The sequence below is a fragment of the Paroedura picta genome, chromosome 2 (assembly GCF_049243985.1).
Source record: "Paroedura picta isolate Pp20150507F chromosome 2, Ppicta_v3.0, whole genome shotgun sequence".
In the NCBI taxonomy this organism is placed as follows: Eukaryota; Metazoa; Chordata; class Lepidosauria; order Squamata; family Gekkonidae; genus Paroedura; species Paroedura picta.
Window position 1 is genome coordinate 71,647,306 of NC_135370.1, and position 24,333 is coordinate 71,671,638.

At 42.6% G+C, this 24,333-nt stretch overlaps 1 protein-coding gene across 19 annotated transcripts in view; it reads right to left on the reverse strand.

The window, feature by feature from the left end:
* Positions 1-24,333, reverse strand: part of TNS1 (tensin 1) — a 388,444-nt gene that overhangs the window by 76,571 nt on the left and 287,540 nt on the right. The window lies entirely within an intron of this gene.

Genomic DNA, 24,333 nt, shown 5'->3' on the forward strand with positions numbered 1-24,333 from the left:
CGGCATGTTTTGCAGGAAATGCACCTGAATTGATCCAGGATGAAATTAAACCTCTTTATGGAAATGGAAAACAGGATGGAAAGAGCTGCAAGACCACATACTTGTGGGATCACAAAGGACTAAAGGTTAATCTAGTCCAGGCTTGCAAAAAATATGATAAACTAAGTCAAAAACAGCATTAGGGGCTCATCAAGCCTCATTTTATGCTGAATGTAAAACCAAAAGTGGGTGAGTGTCAAGCACCTGGCAGTCCAAACATGCACAGCCAGGGGATTGCTGAAACCTTGATAAGTCACAAGTTCAGCAACTTTGATGCAATTCAATGTTCTGTACATAGGCAGAATTCTCCCACAGCATAGTAGCCTCTCCTAATAAGGAAAGCCAGTCTCCATCCTGGAGCTCACTATAATAAGGCAGCTTTGGTCAGTTCTAAAGCAACTAACCCAAGAGCCCAAGAAGAGTGGAAGAGTGCTATAGCCTCATTCCACTAAATGGAACGTTGGGCTCACAGATCAGCTCTGATGAAACGAGTGATCTTTTTTATGGTAGCCACATCTTCCCTCCCTACCCCACCCCAATTCATTCTAATAAAACTAAAATGATGATGGTGATGATGATAATAATAATATGGTGGAGGCAGGATTGGCTTCATTTACACCTATATGTCATTAGGTACTGGAGTAGGCTGTCATAGTCTCTCCAAGGGCCCCAACTGGCTGAGGCCACTTCAGGAAATAAGCCATAAACTATAGAAAAAGATATCAAGCAGAAGAAACAGTGACTATGGAAATCAACTTAGACCATGAAAATCTGGGTGTGGATGGGAAACACTGTCACCACCTTATAGTGCACTTTTTTGCCTCAGAAGGTGTTATTGGGTGAATATTTGAAACAGCCCTACATGAAACAAACCCAAAAAGGACCTAACTTACAGCTCAGCCATAACAATTTCTTTCAGATGAGCAAGGTTCTCCATAGACTGGCCTAAGGCCTCCAATTTCTCACTGCAATAAAGACAACCAGGCAAATGTATGGACCCAGCTGTGGTGGACTCTGTTTATAGTTTGCATGAATAGATGATAATTTTTTCAGAAGGTCCTCAGCCTTCTTTCAAATTCTGCAGCAGATTACCCTCATCCTCCCTGAGTTATAATAAATTAAAATTAGAAGTCAAAATCTGCCAGCACTTCACATGAACATGGCAGTATTTTTTTTAAACTCCCATGTTTCCATGAATTGCTACAGGAAACTGTATAATTTCTTTGGTTCACACATTACTTTATGCAATTGAGGATGCAGGACTGCTCTGGAGAAAGGAAGGAGGATTTTGAACTGGGGCTCTAATTCGTTTATTTAAGTTTTCTATATTGTTCATTTAAAAGATGATGAAAACTGGGGTATCTAATTACAGCAAACTCCATTTCTCTTGGGCGGGGGACTCGTTTACCCAGACACTTTCTTCTTCTTTTTCCAGGTCCCCTATGAGATTTCCTGGAACAGAAAGTACAGCAATATGGAATGCTCTCATTTAGGGGAAAAAATGACGTCTGTCTGGCAGTGGGCCAAGGATTGATTCAGTAACGGAAGATGAAAGTGTAGAGTGAGAAAGCTACTATCTACAGGCAGCAAGCACTTCCGGAACTGCCTTGCAGCCCAAATCAGCCAGGCACTATGTTTTTCCCTATACAATATCACCTAGGCGTGATGAGTACACACACACACACACACACACACACACAGACAAATTGAAGTAGCAACCATGGAATAAACACATATCCTCAGTATACATTCATCTAACTAGGAAATGCTTGTTTTTAATGAATATGTTTCCCCATTCTTCTCATGGTGGCAGGAGCAAGTATGAAATATGCAATAGAAACAGTCATTCCTAACTAGTGCATACACATGGGTTTCGAAGTATACAGTATATGTGCACATACACACAGCAGCAGCAGCAGCAGCAGCATACTTTAGCTCAGAGTACCTAATGTGCTGCACCATGTGCTGCATATATTCTCAGAGCAACATCACACAGTATGATTGATTGTGTACATAAAGACCAATCTCAAAAGAATATACTACGAGTAATACCCGTCCAAAACATGTGTACAGAATATGCCACAGCAAATGGGCATTTTTGTCTGCTGGCAAACATAGCTGGCTAGTGCATAATTAGCACCCTTTCAAAATGCATTTAGGGTAACTGCATCACAAGAAACAGACACATTATACACACCATTGTTCCCATAAAGATCTTTCTCTGAAGTATCAACATTTCAGAGTTTTACATTACCTAATACCCAAGGTCTTGCCAACCATTTCTGGCTCCTTTCACCAAGCAACTCTGTGATTCTCTGTGTTGACCCTTCTCACAATGGCTATTTGTAGTCCAGGTTGCCAGTTTGCTGGCATGCCTCCCACTTTGCTCTTAAAAGATGGGACAAAGCTTCAACATTCTTCCCAAGGGCTGGGCAGCCACACACAGGCTTCAAATCAACTGGTAACTTTGTGGGGAAGCCACAAGATGTACTGAAGGAGAAAGACTGCAAGAGTTCTCCCCCCCCCCTTCCTTAAAGCAAAACCAGCTCTCCAGAGTTCTGACTACATCTCTCAGCCAAACTCAGCCTCTCTTTGTAATTTGGCAAGCTAGTCTCTGTGGATAAATATGAACTATGGCCTTTGTATATGTAACCAGATGTTTTCATATTGCTGCTATGGAGAGCAGAGCACAGAGGCAGGTAGTATAGACGAGTTACTAAAAAATAAAGAAGATAAGGGGGGGGGAACCAACATCATATTTAATTAGTTAATGGATCCAGAACCTGCCTACTGATACTAGCAGAAATATTCTGCAAATTATCTTATGGCCAACATTCAGAGATTACCTTTAAACGGTAAATACAGCCAGAAAAAAAATCCTATAATCTACCTGGGCATTACTCTATTTCAAGGGACCATGGGTAACATTAGAAGGGGACAAGAAGTAGCCTGCTGCTACAATAATACATGAGAAATTGCTAGATTCAAGTCCAGTAGCACCTTAGAAACAGGAACCTACATACCCCTTAACTAATAGCCTATTTAAAAGTTCATTTCCCTTTCTCAGACATCCAGGAAGCAATTCCACCAGCTTGCGCAAGGAGCACTCTTTTTTAAGCTACATGATAAGAGTCTGTTGTGATGCCCAGTCTGATAGTAACAGGTGCCCTTCTTGTCCATCTCCTCCTTCACTGGAATCAGTGCCAGCAGAGCTGTTCAATCAAGGAGGAGGAAGAGATACGCACATTTGTTTATTGACGCAGCTGCCAGAGCTGTCTTTCACATTCCCTACTATGTGTGCCTTTAGACTAGAGATGCCACAGACTGAACCCGGATGCAACTCAGATGCTCTACCATTGTGCTAAGGTCCTATCTCAGAAAAGTCCATTAGCCAAGTCGCATGGACACATATCACACAGCACATCGACATGGTTCGTACACTCCACCTAACAAACAAGTATGCCACGGTGCTCCCTGTTAGACTAGTTTCTTTTCCACGTTTCCCTCCCCTTCCCCAAGTTCACGTCCTGATAAACGGAAGATATAAAAAGAAGAAGCTGCCTTAAGAGAGATGGTGCTGCTGATTGGGACCAAGTCCAGCATTCTGGAAATGATGGAGAGTCAACTCCAAATATACTTAGTGCAAGTCTTGGTGGCGTCAGTTTGTGCCGCTGCATTAAAAATACGAATGAGGAGGAATCGTTTACAGGTTGAAGTAAACAACAGAGGCAAGCAAAGGGCAAAATCAAATCTTCTGTACTGGAGGAAGGAGGGAGAAGAGAATCTTTCAGTCTCTGTGCCTGGAGGATTCTTATAGCAATGCATCAGCTTTCAACTTATGGACAGTGTATTGTATTGAGTAGTACAGCTGGAGTGAATCAGCTCCCCCTCCCCCCCCCCCGACTCAAGACAGTATTGATTTGCCCCCAGAAGCTATTTCTGACAAGTTGTCACTCTAGGTAAAGCTTTAGCATTCCATCTCCCTCTTATCCTCCTGAGATATTCAATACCTTTCTTAACATAAGACAGTTTATGAAAATACCTCCCAACAGGCATTTTGCAAAGATATACAGGTTCTGTCAAGTTAATATTAGATATAAATTGCTTTTGAGAGAGAGTCAGAGAGACAGACAGAGAGAATGGCTTGCCCTAGGCAAACTTCTGCTACATTTAGTGCAAAATCTGTCTGAACCGAACAGATGCTCCAAAAGGTGATATGCTGGCAGGTGAATGAAAATACTGTAGACAAAGCATAGCAGTCATGCCACTGGAAGACATCTGCATGCTCAGCCCTCCAGTCTTCGATCCAGGCTTGGATTCTGTTTCATGGCTTTCCCAATTATGATGCTGGTGATGCCTAAAAATCATCTCTCTCCAGAGCACTGTCAGCTCAGGCGTGTAGTGCTCAGACCAGACCCACTTTACCATGCCTTTGGAAGGGCCTTTGGCTCAGTATCAAAGTACCATCACGGCATGTAGGCAGTAGTCCCAGGTTCATTTCATCTCTTCCTACAGGACTTCAAGCAGCAAGGTGGGGAAAGCAACAGAAAGCAGCTGCCAGACAGAGCTGGGAGTGCTGGGTTAGATGGACCAGTGGTCCGACTCAGTATCAGGCAGCTTCATGGTCGCCTGGATCCCCCAGAGATAAAATGGGAACTCACCAAAGAGGGAAGCCTCTTCAGCTGGAGACCCCAGCCTTGGATGTTTATTCCTCAGAGCTGAAATGCAAGGCTGCTCCTGGAAGACCCTGCAAGAGCACGCAGCCTTTCCATCTGTCAGGCATGAGAGTGAGGTTAATTTTTCCCCTGGCTTGTAGGAAGCAAGTCGGATAAAGCCCTGTCTGTAATTTCAGCCAGTCAGATCCCGAGAGGTTCACTTATCATCCCGTAGTTATGTGATTTCAGGATGACATCACAGGAGAGGCTGAGTGCCGGGAGCATGGAACTAGGATTGCCGGAGCTGCCAGCCTCTAACTCAACATCGAGTGCTTGGGAGGGGGGGGGGGGGAGGAAAAGAGGTGGAGAAAGAGACAAAATGACAGAAGGGCGTGCAGCGAGTGCTGCAGGAGCAGGGAGGGAAGGAGGGAGCAAAGGCAGTTCTGCCCTGCGGGGAGGAGACCAGTGATACAGCCAGATCGTTCCTTTCCATCCCACGCTCGCCAAACTTTTCGCTTTCTTCCAAAGGGACCCCACGCAACCACAGCAGCATTTTTCCAGCTGCTGAACAATGAAGACATGGGAAGGGAATTTCTTTTCTTTTCTTTTTTTAAAAAGGATATGGCATCTAACTGACTTAAGTAGCAGCATCCAGATTGACTCAACACCTTTAACTCCACAGAAACTGACTGATAAATTTAGCCTTTGGAAAAAGTACTCATCAGCGCAGGAATATAATTTATTCCCCACATCTCTTTTAATTGTTATTACTTTTACTACAAGTTTCCAGTGTCATCACTCTCTCTTTCTGGGCAGTAGATACGTCTTCCCTCTTTGCTTGGCAGTGTACCTTTAAAAAGCACACTTTAACTAAAAACAAAAAAGCCTGTGTATACAGCAAGGCGCAGTGCTTGTGGCCCCCACAATGTTCCAGGGGAGTTTCAACCTTTCTGGAAGACTGTTCAGGGGCTGTAGGCTTTAACTGTACCTTCCAAACTGAATGCCTGTGTCACATCATGCCAATATTATGTTAAAAGCCAGCCAAAGGACACCTGAATGTAAATGTCCCCCAAACAATTTCTAGGCAAACAAACTCTCTTACTCAGGCTGCCTTGGACTGGACAGGAATCTTGAAAATGAAATGGGAGCACCTTCGTGTCATTCCTCTTTCCCTTCTGAGGAAAAGAGGTGTTACCACCCATGGATCCAGTGAAGAACGGGCAGCAAACACTCATTCCCTAGATCCTACAAATGCTGGGAGCACATACAGACTGGCAAATTCAGTATCAACCAAAAACTGAGATTCTTCTGTATTGCTATGACTATTCAATGAGACAATAGGAAGCATCCTAAATACCAGAAGAGACTGGGGAGTTGGAACTATCTCTACCAAACCTTGAGAGTGTATGGGATTGTTGTTTTAATTAGAGATCTGAATGATTGACAAGGTCCCGCAAGACATTACGCTCCACGGGGACTAACTTGTTGGTGGTTCCCGGCCCCCGAGAGGCGCGTCTGGCCCTGGCCCCTACCTCGTGAAATGAGCTCCTGGAGGAGCTGTGGGCCCTGCGGGATTTACCAGCTTTCCGCAGGGCCTGCAAAATGGAGCTCTTCTACCAGGCTTATGGCTGAGGCCGGCACCACCTGGTGAGATCGGGTCCCCCACTTCTGCAGCCCTTTCCGGCTATCCCTGGTCTCCTTCTTGGGTAATGTCACTGTGTTGGGTTGGTTGATGTGTTTATGTACTAGGATGGTTTTTATGTATTAGGGGTTTTATCGGGGGGGGGGGTTATAGGCTGTTACCCGCCACAAGCCTTAGGGGAGTGGCGGGCTATAAATCCAAATAATAATAATAATAATGATGATGATGATGATGATGATGATGATGATGATGATGATAAAAGGTAGAATGTTCATGCCAAACAGATATGCTCCAATCTCAACAGTACACCACGAAAAGAAAGGGACGGTTCAAAATTATTGTGACAGAAAACAGAACCTATCCTGGGCTATATTAAACAATTCCACAATAAATACAAATAAACGTTTCTTATCTCTTCTTGTAAATTTATGTGTATAAGCACAACCAGAACGGCCTCTAGATTAAACCGTTTTCAATTTTGTTTTCCTCAGTGGTTGTCCTTCTTTAAATTATATTATATGTATGTGGCCTTTGGCTCTTAGGTTTGGGGAGGTCTGTTCAAAAGACTCATCCCTATATAATATAATTTAAAGAAGGACAACCACTGAGGAAAACAAAATTGAAAACGGTTTAATCTAGAGGCCGTTCTGGTTGTGCTTATACACATAAATTTACAAGAAGAGATAAGAAACGTTTATTTGTATTTATTGTGGAATTGTTTAATATAGCCCGGGATAGGTTCTGTTTCCAATCTCAACAGAGGCATTAGCTTAAGTCCACAAGTGATTAGAAAGTGTTTCCAGGGGGGCAGATCCATGTTTTCACAATTCTTCCTCACAACACACATTTCAGAATAGTGCTGGCCCTATTTGTCGCAAAGGTTTCTGCATTGCAATAGGCGAGAAGTATATCTGTCAGGTCATCATCCTGCATCTTGAAGCCTCAGACCACAGTACAGGATGTCCATGTCGACAACAAAAGTAAGGGGGGAGGAGAGCGAAGGTAGAAACTCTTGCCTTTAGTCCACTGCTGACAGGCAAGGAGATAGCCCCCCCCCCCCATCTCCCTATAGAGAAGTATGATGAGGGGGAAAGAAGAGAGTGGAGGAGCCAGACACGCGGATGAAAACAAAAGTTCCGTGCTGATAGGAGTTCCACGCAAGGTTGTCAATAGCTTTAGCAGCTCAGGCGGCCTAAAGGCCCTACTCAGCATGAAAGGCAGCCAGTCAGCCTCTTTCCATTTCAATCAGCTTTCTGTGGTTTGGAAGTGAATCGACTATTGAAAGTTAAAAAAAAAAAAAACCACCTAAGGAGATCATCAACATTCTTGTCTTAGTTTGAGATCAATATCACTGCTCCTTATAAATGCTTCAAAGAACCAATCTCAGAATTTATTTATTTACTTCATTGATTGATACTTCAGATTTTCTCCCCACTGTTGACCAAGCAGCTTAAATTATTTTTCTCGACTCCATTTTATACTTGCATAAACTTGGTGAGGTAGGTTTGTTTGACAGTATGTGCTTGGTACAAGGTCATCCAGCATCCTCAATTGCAAAGTAGGGATTTCAGACCTGAGTATCTTAGATACTAGTTTGATCTTTTAATCACCACACCACACCACACTGTCTCAATGGGCAATGTCCACACTTATCCACTGGATGGCAATCAAGAAATATCACCAGTGATAGAATCATGAAGTTGGAAGGGACCTCCAGGGTCATCTAGTCCAACCCCCTGCACAAGGCAGGAACTCACAACTCCCTGCCCACCCACAGGGACCCCAATTTCATGGCCAAGTGATCCCCCCCCAAAGAAAACAAATCTCCAAAATCCAGCCTGGCGTGGAGGAAATTCACCTACCATCCTATCAGTCCCTGGTTCTTATGTGCCACAGGCCACTCCCCTCTGTATTGGGGGAGGGGTAAGCCTTGAACCCAAGAGTGTTCACCTGCACAGCTATAACACTGCTGTCTGGTTCTCTGTATTTCAGAAACATTCACCTTTGTTACTCACGTCATATTTTCTGAAACCTAGAAGGCAGTCTTTTCACCTCTGCATTCCCAGGGACTCCTTCAAGCTCCCACCCACACTTCAGTCTATCTGCCTCATTCAGTTTGCATGATTAGATTCCTTAGTAACTTGTACCAGATTAGGTGAGACCCAGTAAAGGAATGTAAAATTAGAAACAAAACAAAACAGAGAGAGGCAACTGAACAACAATCAGAAAAATCATGGTGGGCACCTCTGCTCAGAGGCTTGCCAGTTATATTGATACTGTGTAAAATCTTATTAATGATCTCTCAAATACTAAGGGAATGGTAGGGTAAGAATAGGTCCCACACTCAACAAAGAAGAATACCGCATAAAGCCTACGGCCATTCCACGCCCGATAAATATAGTGAAATGCTCATCTTATGCAGATGCCATATTTTTGGTGTTTTGCATGATGTTGCCAATATCGTGTCCAGGCAGCAAACCGGTAGCTACATCCTCCATTTTAAAGCACTAGCTGGGGAATCGCATAAAGCACAAGCTAGAGGAGAGCAACCAGCAAGCCACGCGCTAAGGAAATGTGTGGAGCTGGAGAAGCACTATCTCCGCCTCTAATTGCACCCACTTCCCTCTCCCTTGCACCCACTTCCCTCTCCCTTCTATTTATTTTATTCTATTTCTCATGGGGATGTTTTTTTAAGCAAACTGTCTGGATCAATGAATAGGCATTAAATCGTGCAGGCAAAGCAAAAAAAAAAAATCCCCCCCCCCCCAGGTTAAAACACAAAACATGCCTCTCTAAGGTCCCCACCCACAAAAAGTCTGGAATGAGATTAATTTTTAAAACATTCAAGACTCATGATTCCATAAGGGGTGGCATAATAAAAATCACTATGCAGCTATGATTAGTTGCATAGGCATTTCAATGGAGAAGTTTTACTTTTAAAAAAATTAGCTGGCCTTTAAAACATGGAGAAAGGTGATTGGCTGCCTGGCTTGATTGACAGGAGGAGGAGAATCGCGTGGAAAGCAGGTTGCTCTCTTCCACCATTTCAAGCAGGCATGCAGAGTGGCTAGTATTTACCATCATCATGTTGTGCTGTGTGTTTTTAAATTTTATAATGGGGATCTTAATGGGGTTAATTGGGATTGTTATGGTAGAGAGCCAGTTTGGTGTAGTGGTTAGGATTGTGGACTTCTAATCTGGCATGCGAGGTTCGATTCTGCGCTCCCCCACATGCAACCAGATGGGTGACCTTGGGCTCGCCACGGCACTGATAAAATTGTTCTGACCGAGCAGTAATATCAGGGCTCTCTCAGCCTCACCTACCTCACAGGGTGTCTGTTGTGGGGAGAGGAATGGGAAGGCAACTGTAAGCTGCTTTGAGCCTCCTTCGGGTAGGGAAAAGCAGCATATAAGAACCAACTCTTCTTCTTCTTCTTCTTCTTCTTCTTCTTCTTCTTCTTCTTCTTCTTCTTCTTCTTCTTCTATTTTACTGTTGTAACCAGCCACAAGCCAGCTTCCCAGGAGTGGCAGGTAATAATAATAATAATAATAATAATAATAATAATAATAATAATAATAATAGTAGTAGTAGTAGTAGTAGTAGTAGTAGTAGTAGTAGTAGTAGTAGTAGTAGTAGTAACATCAGCAGCGGGGGAGACTATGGTAGACATCCAAGAACTTACAGATGTGTTCTTGTGATTGAAAACTAAAAGATGTATGCAGCCATTTGGTAGAGTCATAAAGCATAGGGTGCCTTGCATATCTTTGCTGTGCATGTTGTTTTCTGGTTACTATACATACTTTGAAGTAGTTTTGTTGTTCTAAAAGCTACCTAAGTATATAGAATATACTTTGCAAGAGGTAAGCAATAGCATAATTAAGATGAAGATTGATAAAGGATAGCAAAATAATGTAATTGCCTTTTAAAAAGTGGAATTATAGGATTTCTTAATGTGGTTGCTTTTAGGAATAGAAATCTAGAAATATGATCTAAATAAATGCAATTATTAAATGTACAGATCCTGGCTGCATTAGTGAATTTACAGTGTAACAGAGAGACAGATTTTATAGATCAGGACTGCAGAAGAAGACTAAAATACTCTGTGTGTATTTTTAAGCTGGGAACGAAAGCACAATCTGAAGTTAGAAGCAGAGTAATTCACTCTGTTTGCAAGATTCTGCCATTTGGCCCCTTAAACGTGACCTTATACAACTTGTCTAGCAGGGTGTTTTTTTTTTTGCAGGGGGGCTCAACATTAGAACTTTATTGTAGTGGGTTAGATGAACTAATAGTCAGGCAAGGCACAGTCATAAAGCATAGGACCACTCCTTAAATATTATATAGTGTTAGATCACCAGCATTTTTAGACTGTAGTTGGGAAGGACATAGCTAAATTCCCAAACAAAATACTTTGGGCAATGTCATTATTTTGTCAAAGAAACAAATATGAGCACAGAATTAAGATACCAGGAATAAAAACAATGAATGAAAGATAGTTAAACTCAAACATGTCAGTTGAGAATCTATGGTATTTTCATGTGACGGGAGTCTGCACAGCTACTTCAGCAGCACTCCACTTGCAAAGGCAAATGGGATTGTGTCTTCATTCTGAGAAGGCCTTACAGATGCAACTTGTGACAGCCTTCTTCCACAACACCATCTTTTTAAAAGACAATAAAGGTTTTGGATGCATTAGTTACCTCAATTATTCTAACCAATTCTATACCTTGAGCTTATCAGTGTGAATTAAGTACTTGATGTTTAGTAAACAGATGTCCTATAAAATACACACACACTTGTAACAGAATCTCAGGTAGTCTAATAAAAAGGAAACGCTAAATTGAGCTTTCTCAACAGGGGTTTCATGAAACCCTGGGGTCTCTTGACAGCCCTGGAAGGGCTTCCTGAATGGGTGGGAGTTAATTAATTTTTAATATATATTTTAAAATGTACTAAACATTTATCAGCTGATGTAACCTCCCAAAATGGCCAATGATGGTCCTGGAAGGGGTGTGAAGGGGAGGGGCCCTGGTTGGGTATGTACACAGTCATAATTCCCAGCCACATTCTGCATGATCATGCCATTTCTGGGTTTTCTTGAAACCTGAAGAATGTTTTAGGGGTTTCTCAACAGTAAAAAATGGTGCATATTCCTGGCGGCAACTATTAAGAAAAGCTCTGAAGAGCTTGATGTACTATAGACTTAGGCAAAGAAATCATAGTTTTAAGCAGGAAAGAACCATTTCATTGAATGCACACCTCAGAAGACATTTAAAGAAAATATATTCTGGCTTCAAGAATCTTTTTTTTTTGTTTGTTTGTCTGTTTCATTGTTGACTACACAAGACAGATCAAATGTATAGGATAAGTCATTATTCCATACAAGTACACAGCTAGAATTCCCTCCCTTTTTTTCTTTCCCTCCCTTTATTTCTTCTGGAATCAACCATTCCAGTTATGGTTGATTCTGAGATTGTGGTCAAGCAAAAGGATGGGTCCTGGAATGGAATTCAGAGCATGCCACATCTTCATGAGTGAACTCACATTCCCCAGATCACATTCGTGTAGAATTTGTTTGGGAACAAAATTACTGTACTAAACTTGAAAGAAAAGAAACACAGAGAGGAGGAAGGTACAAGACAACCAGTGATGGGAGGTTGGACTGGTTTGTTAGAATTTTTCGAAGGTCTGTTTTGACACAGCTATGTTTTCACAATGACTCCCACTCTTTCACTGTGTTGGATCCTGTGAAACTACCTGCCTAACAGAAAGGGGGTGATTTTCACTCAAGCATCTCTTGATGCAACCTCTGTCTCCCCACTAACCGCCACGAGCCCTTGGGGAGCGGCAGGATATAAGTCAAGTCAAGTCAATAAATAAATAAATAGAAATAATGCTAATCTTGGAGGTTCCTATTCACCCAGAAGTAGTTTTTGGGTAATAATTCTAGGCTGCAGCAGGAGCACAGAGGTGAGGAAAGCCCTTTTCCTCATGATGTAGCTAAGGGTCCAAACCACTGTAACACCACAATGATGGTTCTGATCAGTATGCAGAAAAACAGACAAATGTCTGACAAATGTTTAGAATCTGGCATGGGTCAATGAATAATCTAATAATCATTATAGTTCCTTGAAAATGTATTGGAGCAATTTAGGGAAGGTTCTGGAACATGTACAGTGGACTCCTTGGAAATAAAGCTAACTAAATAAATATAATTTAAAAGGCTATAAATGGGACTGACATCAAAACAAACATCTAAGTGTTTTGGGAAATCCCCATCATGTTAACAATAACAGAAGGTGACTAAAAATTAACCATTTCCCTTTGAATTTTAATTTGTATCGTGAAAATAAATATTTGAACCAAAAGCTTTTGCGCTCCATTGATATGGATTGCAATGAACCCTTGAGGAAGCCTCTGGCGCGCGCTGTATAAAGCTTAGCAGGCCTTTGACAATAAACTAGTGCTAAGCACTAGTACTATTAATGTACCATATCATCACATATATTTTTAAAAGTGGCATATGCAAATGAGATGGGTCCACAATTTGTCATTCTCTCAAGCACTTCTTAAATGTGATGTACATATAGGGGACTCATCACTCTCTAAAGAAACCAGACCTTCATAGTAACAGAATATGTCCACAAATATACACAGGCAGAAGCTGATATTTAACGTCAAATACTCGGATCATTTCTATCTCTTTAGCATCCCAGCATGATTCAGAAACCCACAGTAGTCTGGTTACACTCCCTGCTACTCCTGTCCTGCCCTGAGTGCTATTTATGAGGCAGCCACAAAACCCTGAACTAACAGGATAAATATGGGGCATTACAGATACAGTCCCTTAAATAAATATTCTGGGAGAGCTATTTCTACTGGCCCTGCATGGTTAAGTCCAGATTTATTTCCCCTCTCTGTGGCAGGACAGGACCAGAAGTGGTTGCAGTTTCCCCCCCAAAAAAATTCTTCAACATGACTGCAACCTAAATTAAGGCTGCTGTAGACAAACCCTATACATATTCTACTTTTGCAAACATAGTAATTACTGGCCTATCTCCAATATGCCATTTGTAAGCAAAGTGACTAAGTGGGTGCTGTTGATGTTCAGCAGAGATTTTTTACATCACACTCATTTTGGGGTTTCAAGATCCAGTTTCAGTATTTGTTTTAGCTGGCCTGGGAGATGACTTATACAGGATGATAGGAAAGGTGAGTGTGGCCCTTTATCGATTCTGCTGGATCTCTTAACTGCTTTTGACATCATGAACCTTGTCACCTTTCCACTTGTGTAGACAGCGAAGCAGAACCATGGAGTGGGAACCACAATTCACACATTAAGGCTATTGGTTTGCATTCAGGATCTCTCCTGCCACTGGATCGTCTGAACGGTCCAATCAGCTTAAAACAGGGATCTTGCAAGGAACCAATCACAGGCTCTGGTGTGAACCTGGGACTTGATATAGGTTTACGTGGTGGGCTATGTTTTCCAGTTCTGTTGGTGTGATTTAATAAAGACCTGAAGTTTCAATCCATGAGTGACTCTGTGCCTTATTGAACCCACTATTCAATAGTTTTTTTCTGCTGCAATTCTACAGTAAACTGTTAAGTAGGTCCACTCCTACCTGTCAAAATGTGATGCCAGAGGGAGGGATTGCTGCTCTTCCCCATAGAAACTTTAGAGGCTTGTTGAATCCAGGTGGCAGAAATGGCTAAGTGCCTTTAAGTAACTGAAGTTAATTCACCAACTGTCGCCATCCTAAGAAGTGGTTACGGTGACATCATACCTTGGTAAGCACCAGTCATGACTAATCTAAGGAGACTCTTGTTGAAAGATGCTCAGAAACTTCAATTAGTTCAAAACAGGACTGAGAACATTACCATGACTGTGCCACAGCTCAGAGATCTCCACCAAATCCCAGTTTGTTTCCAAGTAGAATTCAAAATGCTGGTATTCATCTTTAAACTTCAAATGACTTAAGTTTACTTTATTTTAGGAACACCTATTCCCATACAAACCACTTCTCCTAGCAAGCCAGAATACAAGGACAAGGAGCAAGGCCATCTGTACAAAGCATCATGGGCACAAGGAGTGCAGCAAAGGGTTTAAGCCTTTGTTGGCAACATAAGCTTTTCACAACTGGGAAAGTATCTGCCATTAATCACTAACTTTCTCTTTTTATTGCTCCAATGTTTTTGTAAATGACAACTGAGCCCATAGGACTGACTGTCTTCTAGCAAAGAATTATCATACTGCATATTTGGACTTATGATGCTGTTTACTAATTTGTTACTAATTTACTTTCTCCTTATATCTGTACTTTTATGATCCCTGTTCCATTGTCTGAGGAAGTGTGTCTGCACACAAAAGCTCATGCCTTGAATAAATCTGTGTTGGTCTTAAAGCTGCCATTGGACTCAAATTTTGTTGTACTACTTCAGACCAACACAGCTATCCACTTCAATCTATACACTGGAATAGGTTTTCATGGTCTGAATTTGCTGGACAGGTTTTTCTATCTTCCTTTGTTGTCACTGGTTTCTTATTTATATGCACATATTTTAAATTGATATTGTTTTTATTATTTAGTACTAAGCTGTTAGCTGCCCTAGGGGCTCCATAAAGTTATGTTTGGCAGGCTGCCCACTTTACAATATTGTTGCAATATATCAAGTTAGTAAGTGCAGAGCGAATAGATGATGGGATAATGGGCAGACACCACTAATGTGCCACTCTGTTTGGATTCGTGGTTAAATCAAAATCACTAAGATAGATTAGCTCGGTTTATACCCCATATCCCAGCCAAAGAGAAGCTAATGGAAATAGTGGAGGGACTGTGGATTCATCTGTGAACCTCATCTGTGAGGTTGTCATGGTTTTGGGGAGGACAAAGCACACCTGCTAACATTTAATAAGCCATGCTGAGTATTTTAGTTTCCTTCTACTGATCTATGAAACTTCTGGCTCTGTCTCATGCAATGATTCCCAAATGAACCAGGAACAATCCATTTAATATTTATATTCACCTCTACGTTTCTTGTCATAGGATAGGAACGGACCGGTGGAAGAGTTTTTCTGCCAACAGGAAGGCTATGCTTACTCATTAAAAAAAATACAGTATTTGCTGGCGTATAAGACTACTTTTTCCCCCTGAAAAACATGCCTCCAAGTGGGGGGTCGTCTTATACGCTGGGTGCACTTCAGTTGAGATAGACATAGCTGCCCATAGCGGCCCATAGTACTGTAATGTAATGTAACAAACTCTATATTTTGAGTGGAAATGTTGGGGGGTCATCTTATATGCCCAGTCGTCTTATATGCCAGCAAATACGGTACATCATAACCAATCTGGTCCTTCCTCTGCTGCAACCCACTGGCCAGCAGGTTGCACAGCAGTTTGCAAAACAATGCTAACTTATGACTGTGCCCCCCAGGCATTCTGAACCAGCCAATGGGCTACCATCTACGTCTGCTAACTTGGAACCAGTTCCCTTTAGCCACTACTGAGGGCCAACTGCACTGAGGCCAAGTGGGATCTGGGCTCAGTTTCACTTTCTGCGTACACAACCCGAGAGGAATCTCATTTTAGAAACTGATGGGAGACCAATCACTGTGGCATTGGGGGGCTGACAGGCTCTTGCACGTGCACGCACACACACACACACACACACACAACATACACAGTGTTTCAAGGCTGTTTCTGCTAAGGAAAATGATTAGAGGGGAGGAAGGAGCTCCTCCCTCTATGCCGCAGTTTTGAGCCACATTGGGCTCCCTACAGTTTTAAACTGATATCCCCTTAGGTGATCTGTCACCCAGGGAAAGTGAGTCAGGTTCACAAAACCCAATCCTGACTCAGGGGGAAAAAAAACTTATTATGGAATTTGGCCAAGAGTAAACTTGCTTTCATACACTCAAAAAAAAGAAAAAAAGAAAGCATCTATTGAGGCAGTTCTTTAATAAAAGAGATGGACTTGGGAGGAGGGGCTTTCTGGATTCTTTTTCCTGCCCCCCACCCATTTTCCCAATGAAAATTGCTCATCTACTCACAATGGATTTCACCCCAGCTGAGGAAAACTTACATGTCTGACAGCAGAAGGGGAAATGGTTAAAGGGCCCTCTTCTCCCCCTGCCCTGGTTTCCCCTTTAAATATCAGTCCCAGCAGCTGCTTCCTGTGAAAGACAATAATCTATAAACAAGATCAGGGAACTGCGCCCACCATGCAATCCCACCCCAAGAACCTCTACAGGGCTACTTTTAAAAGCTGAGTACATTTATCTTTCTTTCATAGTTTGTAAAGTTTGTTGGCCAACGGAGCAAAGCTCTAAGGATGAATTGGGTGTTAATTAAGTCCCGCAAACCCTATTCAAACCACATGTAAAGGTAAGCAATAGCATTAAATACATATGGCAAAGGGTGCAGGGCTCCTGGAGAAATGCACAGAAGGCACATGGTGGGAAGTTTACAACTGGTGATTAAGGAATCTGTGACGAAGGCGTGTAGTTTAGGCAGTCCCCGCTTCATACCCATATGCAAAGGAGATTAAAAGCCAAGTTATAACCTTCTGAGTAGCAGCAAGCCAAAAAAGACATAATGCTTATGTCGCAAGCAGCTGCTGTATTCATTTCCCCCATCACAACCCACAATGACCTCACTCACAATCTAGATATAGACCTCTACACACACAAACACACACACAGTGTTCGTCATGCTTATCTGCCCCACCCTAGGGTGAAAAAGGGCTTCAGTACTTAACTCAGCCAATTAAAAAATGATACCAAGATGGGGAGGGATAGACATACTGGGCTGTAAATCTGTTCCACTATATATTTCTGGTAAGGCCTTGGAGGGGGAGTATATCTCATGGCTTAAATGCTACTCAGGACTTAAAACCCAGTCAGGGTGGCTGTCCCACCCCTGAGTGCTTCCTCCTGCAACTGGCTTGCCTGTCTGTCCAGCAGCCAGCCAATCATCTTCCGTCCCCCACCCCTGATCACCCCCTCCTCCTTCCACTTCCCCCCCAAGGCTCGGAGGCTGCAAATCCCTGCCGTGTGAGAGCTGTCCCTGTCGATGAGTTCCATAACAGCTGCCTGCAACTTTTCCAGGTCCTGGGGGGAGGGGGAGGCCGTCCACAGAGTTCTTCCACTCCACCCCCCCTAATCTAGCACCCCTTGTATTCCTGAATGCAATAGGCTCGGCCCCTAGTATCAATATAAATAGTGGGTAAAGCACGACAAATATCTGCGGGCAGAGAGCCCGATGGTAACATAGACACACACTGATGACAACAAGCAGCAACTGAATTCATTCATACCACAAACGTGTGCAGAAAGCAACACCCTTTCATACACACATGGGCACAGATCAAACACATCTCCAGAATATACAAGAAATCTGTTTCTAGTTCTTTCTGAAGAGCCTGAAGATTTACAGTTCTACACTAAAAATAATTCCAAACTCCTCCACTGATTCTGTGTAAATTACATAAATAAAGTAAATTGATGTTACGCATACCCAAGTTACTCTGGTAACAACATAATCATAATGGCTTTTGCAAGCCCCTCTTAGAATCTATGATAGATTCTTGAGGAGCTTACAGAAATCTGAGACCAAGGAGGATACTTGATGGGGACAGAAATTATGGGAGATACAAACATTCTATGCAGCCCAAAATTCCTCTCACATTTTTGCTTTTTTCTGAAGATCATCTGCACATATGACCAAATTCCTATGTGAAAAATTTAATCCGTAAATAGATAGCTGCAGCCTCTTAACATGCATATTCCATGAGAATGCACAGCACAATGTATATGTGCACAATCCTGAAACACGACAAAGAACACCCTGGTCACCTGCCAATTATACAGGGAAGCAGCTTTTGCATAGGATTCCTGCCATTTATTAAGCAGATTGGCTGATATTCATTTCATCTCACTCGTGTGAAGCCTCTAAGTTTCTCCTATCAGGGTAAGCAGAAACTTGAGCAAGAAGAAATTGAACTGCAAAAATGATGCAGGATTAAACTCCTTCGTGGCATGCTACAGCCTCGATCCACTTCCCTGCTCCAAATGGCAACTATTGAAATTTGTTTAACTGCACAGTAAACCAATCTTCCATTGACAGTTTGGCTCTACATTTTCCAGCTTTTCTTTGCAATCATGATGGCTAGAACATGCCTTCAAAGTAGTTGCTGGATTGCAGGAGATTCTGCAGAAGCAATTAGGTTCTGCATTGCATCATCCAATCCCTGCAATAGCAACATCTACAAAAGGAACAGTGGACACAGAACACTGGGAATAGGCAGGATAAAGAGCCATTCATTCCCACTACCCACATCCAGATAGCTTTGACGCATTTTAAGTTTTTGTTATACTGTGTTCCTGCGGAGAGTATTCTCATTTTCTTCAAGCCAACAAAAAGTAAGTTCTGACTCCTGAAACAGCAGGTGCAAATAACACACTAAAACTAGTCATATGGAAGGAAGCTGGACCACCTTTCCTCAGCCTAGGAACATAGTTTCACCAGGAACAAGCTAAACACCACCTGCTTCAGCTTGATTAGCATATATGGTATGCCCTTATACCTGACTTGGAAATTGAAGCGGGTGCAAAATGCAGCTAGGAGAGTTCTCATAGGAACACCGTGGAAATCCCATATCCAGCCAGTTTAAGATTTTGGTTTAGACCTTTGCCATCTGTGGTCAGCGCCCAGCATACCTGAGGGACTATGCTCTGTAAATTCAAACAGGTTGATGATTCCCCAGCCCACAAGAAGTATGTTTGACCTCGAGCAGGGCCAAGGGCCCTTTTGGTCCTGGCCCCGACCTGGTGGAATGAGCTCCCAGAAGAGTTAAGGGCCCTATAGAAATTTTCACAGTTTTGCAGAGCTCTTTCAACATTCTCTGAATACCCCACTGTTGAGGCACAGGAGGCTTGTGCACTCAGAGGTGCAGCAGGCTTGTGCAGACAGAGGGGAGAAAGGAGGTGGGTTGGGGTTCTGGCTGGGGTTGTTTTAAGATTATTAATATTATATTTATTCCCCGCCACTCCCAAAGCCAGCTCGTGGTGGGTTACAACGGCCCTTTGTAAAAATCCAATAAAACCTCATTTTAAAAAGACATCACAAAATACAATACAACACAACAAACTTGGTGGTAATAGCACACAACACCATCCCCCTAATAGCAGGGGGTAGGAGGAGAGCCATCAATGTCACATTGGTCCAGAATGCTATATAACACAAGCAGTGGCACTGGAGCGGGGGTGGGGGGTGGGGCAAATCGATCTTCCTCACCGCCCTGACCTCAACCATAGACCTAGAAGAAGAGCTCTGTTTTACAGAGCTTTCTGCGGAATGCAGAAAGTTCCTGCAGGGCCTGCAGCTCGACTGGGAGCTCATTCCATCAGGTCGGGGCCAGGACCAAAAAGGCCCTGGCCCTAGTTGAGGCCCGGTGTGCTTCTCTAGGGCCGCGAATAACCAAAAGTGTAAAGCCCTGTGGGGGCATAGGGCAACAGGCAGTCCCTCAGATATGTGGGGTCCAGACCCCCAAGGGCCTTGAAGTTCAAAACCAAATCCAGTTTTGAACCTGATCCGGATAGCAACTGGCAGCCAATGCAGCTGCCTCAGCACAGGCTGGATATGGACCCTCCAAGATGTTCCTGTGAGGACCCTAGCAGCCACATTTTGTACCAGCTGCAGTTTCAGGGTCAAGGACAAGGGCAGGCCTGGGTAGAGAGAGTAGATATAGCCTTGAGCCAGTTGGCTGGGAGTGGCAGTGAATTAATCTGATTAATAATAAATGGAATTAATAAATAAAAATAAAGCGTATAGAGGGCTTTAGCTGGTTCATTTACTTCCACCTCCTAATTCTGTTACTAAAATCCTGACCCCTTCCCCCTCTCTCAGAAAATTCTACTCTTATTATGCCTTTTGGTAGCTTGTGGGATTTTTTTGAGCATTTGGCAAGTTATTTGAAGGCAAAAATGGAAACCTCACAACGTCATCCTAAGCAGAATTGCACTCTTCTACTCGTACTGACTTCAATGGACTTAGAAAGGTATAACTTTGTTTAGGATGGCACTGTGAACTGAAGAAAGCTAGCAATTAAACTAATGCATTAACCTACAAACAGCAGTGACTTCAATGGAAAGTCATATTTCTTGGACGGTAAGAAGAATGCTAAGAAGGCGTGAATGATTAGCATCCACATCTATTACCCATCTGAGCTTCATTGCACTCAGCAAGGAGTCAAACGTATGTTAAAATTGTGGCAATGTCATCTCACTTTGGGCATAAACAAATGGATGCATACTCGCCCTCATTGTAGTCCATGCTCCAGACACAGAAAAACAATGCCTCAGACACACACAAACCCAGCAAGACACTGCAGCAATCGCTGGCCTAACAGCAAGCTCTCCCAGCAGGAATGTCTGCTGGCAAAAGGCCCCTGGGTAATTAGAGAGCAACAGGAACGATTGCTCCTGGCAGCTTGTCATGAGGAGAGCAAAGATGCATCCTTCATGCTGCTAATCCAACATTTCTGGAAAACCAGGTGGAAGCTCTCTGACAGCTCTGCCAAACAGTTGCACCTGCACAGAGCTTTGCACTCTTCCTGAGATGGAGCAAGCTTTCCTGGATCCCACTTCACCACCTTGCCCACTACACTTTTCTCCTTGCTGAATTTATTTTCCTAAAGGCCAAACTCTAAAGCTGTCCCTGCAGTAAACTGCAGATATGTTGACTAGAGCTGACCTGGTGGCTTCAGTCTAAGCACTTTGCAGCGCTAGTTCCCGGCTTCTGCTAAACACCATCAAGCTAGTACTGGAAGGAGGTGTCAATATTTCCCTATTAGGCTTTATTTAATTTCAAACTGACAACTTCTTAACCAGCGTTTTAAATCGTGCGATCTTATGCAGAATTATTTTTCCTTTGCTTTTCCTTCAGTGCCTTGTCAAGGCACTGAAACATTTCCAGGAAAGAAACATTCAGAGTTGGTTTGCCATTGCCTGCCTCTGCATAGCAACCCTAGACTGCCTTAATGGCCTCCCATTCAAGGACTAACCAGGACTGACTCTGCTTAACTTCTGGGATCTAACTAGACTAGGCAGACCCTCGGCATAGTTTGAACATAGAGAGAGTGAAGCACTAGGATGCTTAAAGAAAAAAAGTTTCATTTATAGAAAGAGAGAGAGAGAGAGAGAGACCTATCTAGCTAGCTGTTTTCTGAAGTCATTCCTGTCTGTCCAACTTCTGTTCTCGAGGCCAGCAGTGAGATAGTGAGCTCGAAAAGCAGGAATTATCCTGTTGAGCCAATCAGGGCAGTGGAGGAAATAGTTTGAAAATAATCAGGAAGTTCCTACCCTGTCTACACTAAATCTACATCTCTGAAACACTTCACTGGGCCCAAGTAAGCAAGTGCTGATAGTGTAATATGATTGTTAATCATCTTTATGGAATCTGCCAGTCAACATTCCTCAAAAGGCTGAAGACTTCTTTTTTCACGCAACTACAGCGGCAAGGATAATTATAGCTAAGAACTGGAAACAACAAGATTAACCAAAAATAGTGGGCTGGTTGGATAAGTTAGGAGATCTAACTAAAATGGCAAAGCTAACCAGGCTAGTCAATGGCAGGCCAGAAGAAGAATTCAAAGACTTATGGCATTACTACACCGAATATATAAGTAGATGGTTAATATATGTATTAGTTGAATGAGACTCTGATATAATCCTATGGAGGTTCACTACTTTTGTATCCTATGATTTTCTTCTTTCTTTTCTTTCTATTATGTTTTAAAATTAATAAATGCTGGTATTTCCAACAAATTTTAAAAAATCTGTATGGAAACACATAAATGTTTATTATTTTGCTATAAGATGCTAATACATCCATAGGAATTAAAACTTTGTAGACTAAGTCAAAAATATATAACCCATGGCTCAGAGACTACTGCACAAGACACTTTAGTTGTTCCTTATATTAATGTTGTTTCAAGCCATTCTTTATTTGACAATCCTTATCTATAAACCCAGAAATATTACAACATGCCTTCCCCTCCAGAACACCTTTAAATATCAGTACATTCCCCATGTCTTCACGAAGTGGAGAACGTTACTAGCCCAATAGATAATGAACAACGAGTAAACAAAATATAGTTCTCTATAGCATTTCCATAGTACATTCATTACATGTTACAATTTGTGGTTAACACCAAAACCCCTGCATTTGTTTGTAGCCAGAAACATTTTACATTGTAGCCAGAAACATTTTACATTGTAGCCAGAACAATTTACTAGCTTTTGTAACACAGTAAGCACATGTGAGTCAATTATTAAACACATCTGATTAAGCAGGCTCTGGTTCATGAAAGGGTATTCCATGATATATTTGTTTAAGGGCTAATAAAGTATTTTCCTTCTAAAAGCTAATATATTAGAACTGAGGACTTACCATGCCACTTAGTATATACCCTGAAATACCTCAACAAAAAACTGAAGCATAAAACACTGAAACATAAAATCTAAACTGGTTAGTTATGAAGCCCTGCCACAATATGTGCCCCCCTGACCTAATAAGGTGTAATATGGATTCTGTAGCATATATATGAGGGTGCTTTACAGGAAGCCATCCTTCCAAGGAAGAGCATGAATGGCAAAAGGGCAGGTTTTTGGACCAGGGCCAGGCTCTGTTCTTTGAGCTCGATTATTGACTCATTGCCAAAGCTGGCACTTGTGATTCTTTCACAGCTCTCATATCTCACAGACTCCTTGGTAGACTGCACTGAAGTGGAATGTGTGCGTCCCAATTATGCTGCTTCCATGCCAACAGGGAACCTTAAGGAGGTACATGATCCCAGAACATAGCTTCATCTAGGAAGGAGTGAGGGGGGCAGGAATTCAACTAGAAGGGACAGAGTTCCTTTGGAAAAACACCAGTCCAACTAGTCCGCTTCTTTGTGCTTCTCTGATCACAACTGCTGCCCTGAGGAGAATTTAGCAGAAACACAAATTGCCTTTACAGTTTTCATCCTTCCAATGTGCTTGTGCATCAGAGAAGACAGTAAATTTGGTTGCATATTTACAGCACAGGCTCTATACAACTGCCAGCATTCAAAGTCCTGCACACGCTTTTACCTACTCTACCTGTTTACCACTTAATGACATATCAGTCCTAAATGGATATTCAGCATCACTAGCTGCTGTGCACTTTGAAAGACAAAAGCTATGTTAGCCAATAATTTGCAAACATCCAAAGCTGCAATTAAGAAAGGAATGGCTCTCTCTCAAATTTACGCTCTCACTGAGGATGATATAGGCCTATAACTGAAAATTAAGCCACCTTAGTCAAGATAGACCACATCATTCCCTTACTACCTTCTTCGACACAAGGTAGGGTCTGTTGCATGAGTGTTATAAAAATGAAGCTACTGTATGTCTAGTCCTTCTCCTTCGTTGGGGGAAGTCCTTCAGGTCACACTTCCACTCACTCCAGGCAGGGCTATGCAAATTACTATGCTTTTAATGGACTGTAGTAGGCTGACTCTCTTCAGTCCAATTAGCCCTGATGCTCCAGCAGGACCTTTGTTGCAAAGCTCCATAACTCTGCAGAATGGTGGCCTTTTAGGATTTTAAAATGGAAGTTCTCCATTGGAGAAGAAGGCTACTCCTCTATCTACCTTCAGGATGAAGAAGTGCATGGAGGCAGGAAAGGAGTGTGCTTAGACATGGACCTATATCACCGGGCAGAGGTGTCTTGTATAGGGCATCCAGGGATTGCAATCTCATTCCTGTCATGGCTGGTTGCAGCACTGCAAATGCCCCATTCCCTTACCCCTGTTCCACCAGATCAGGGAGGGGAAGCATTATGTTCCCAGGCAAAACTTGGCACAAACAGAGGACACCGGAGGAGAGTAAGCTGGGACCTTGCCTGCAGCAATGCAAGTGGCCATTCCCTCACTCCTGTTCTACCACAGCAGGGAGGGGGAAAATAATAGGC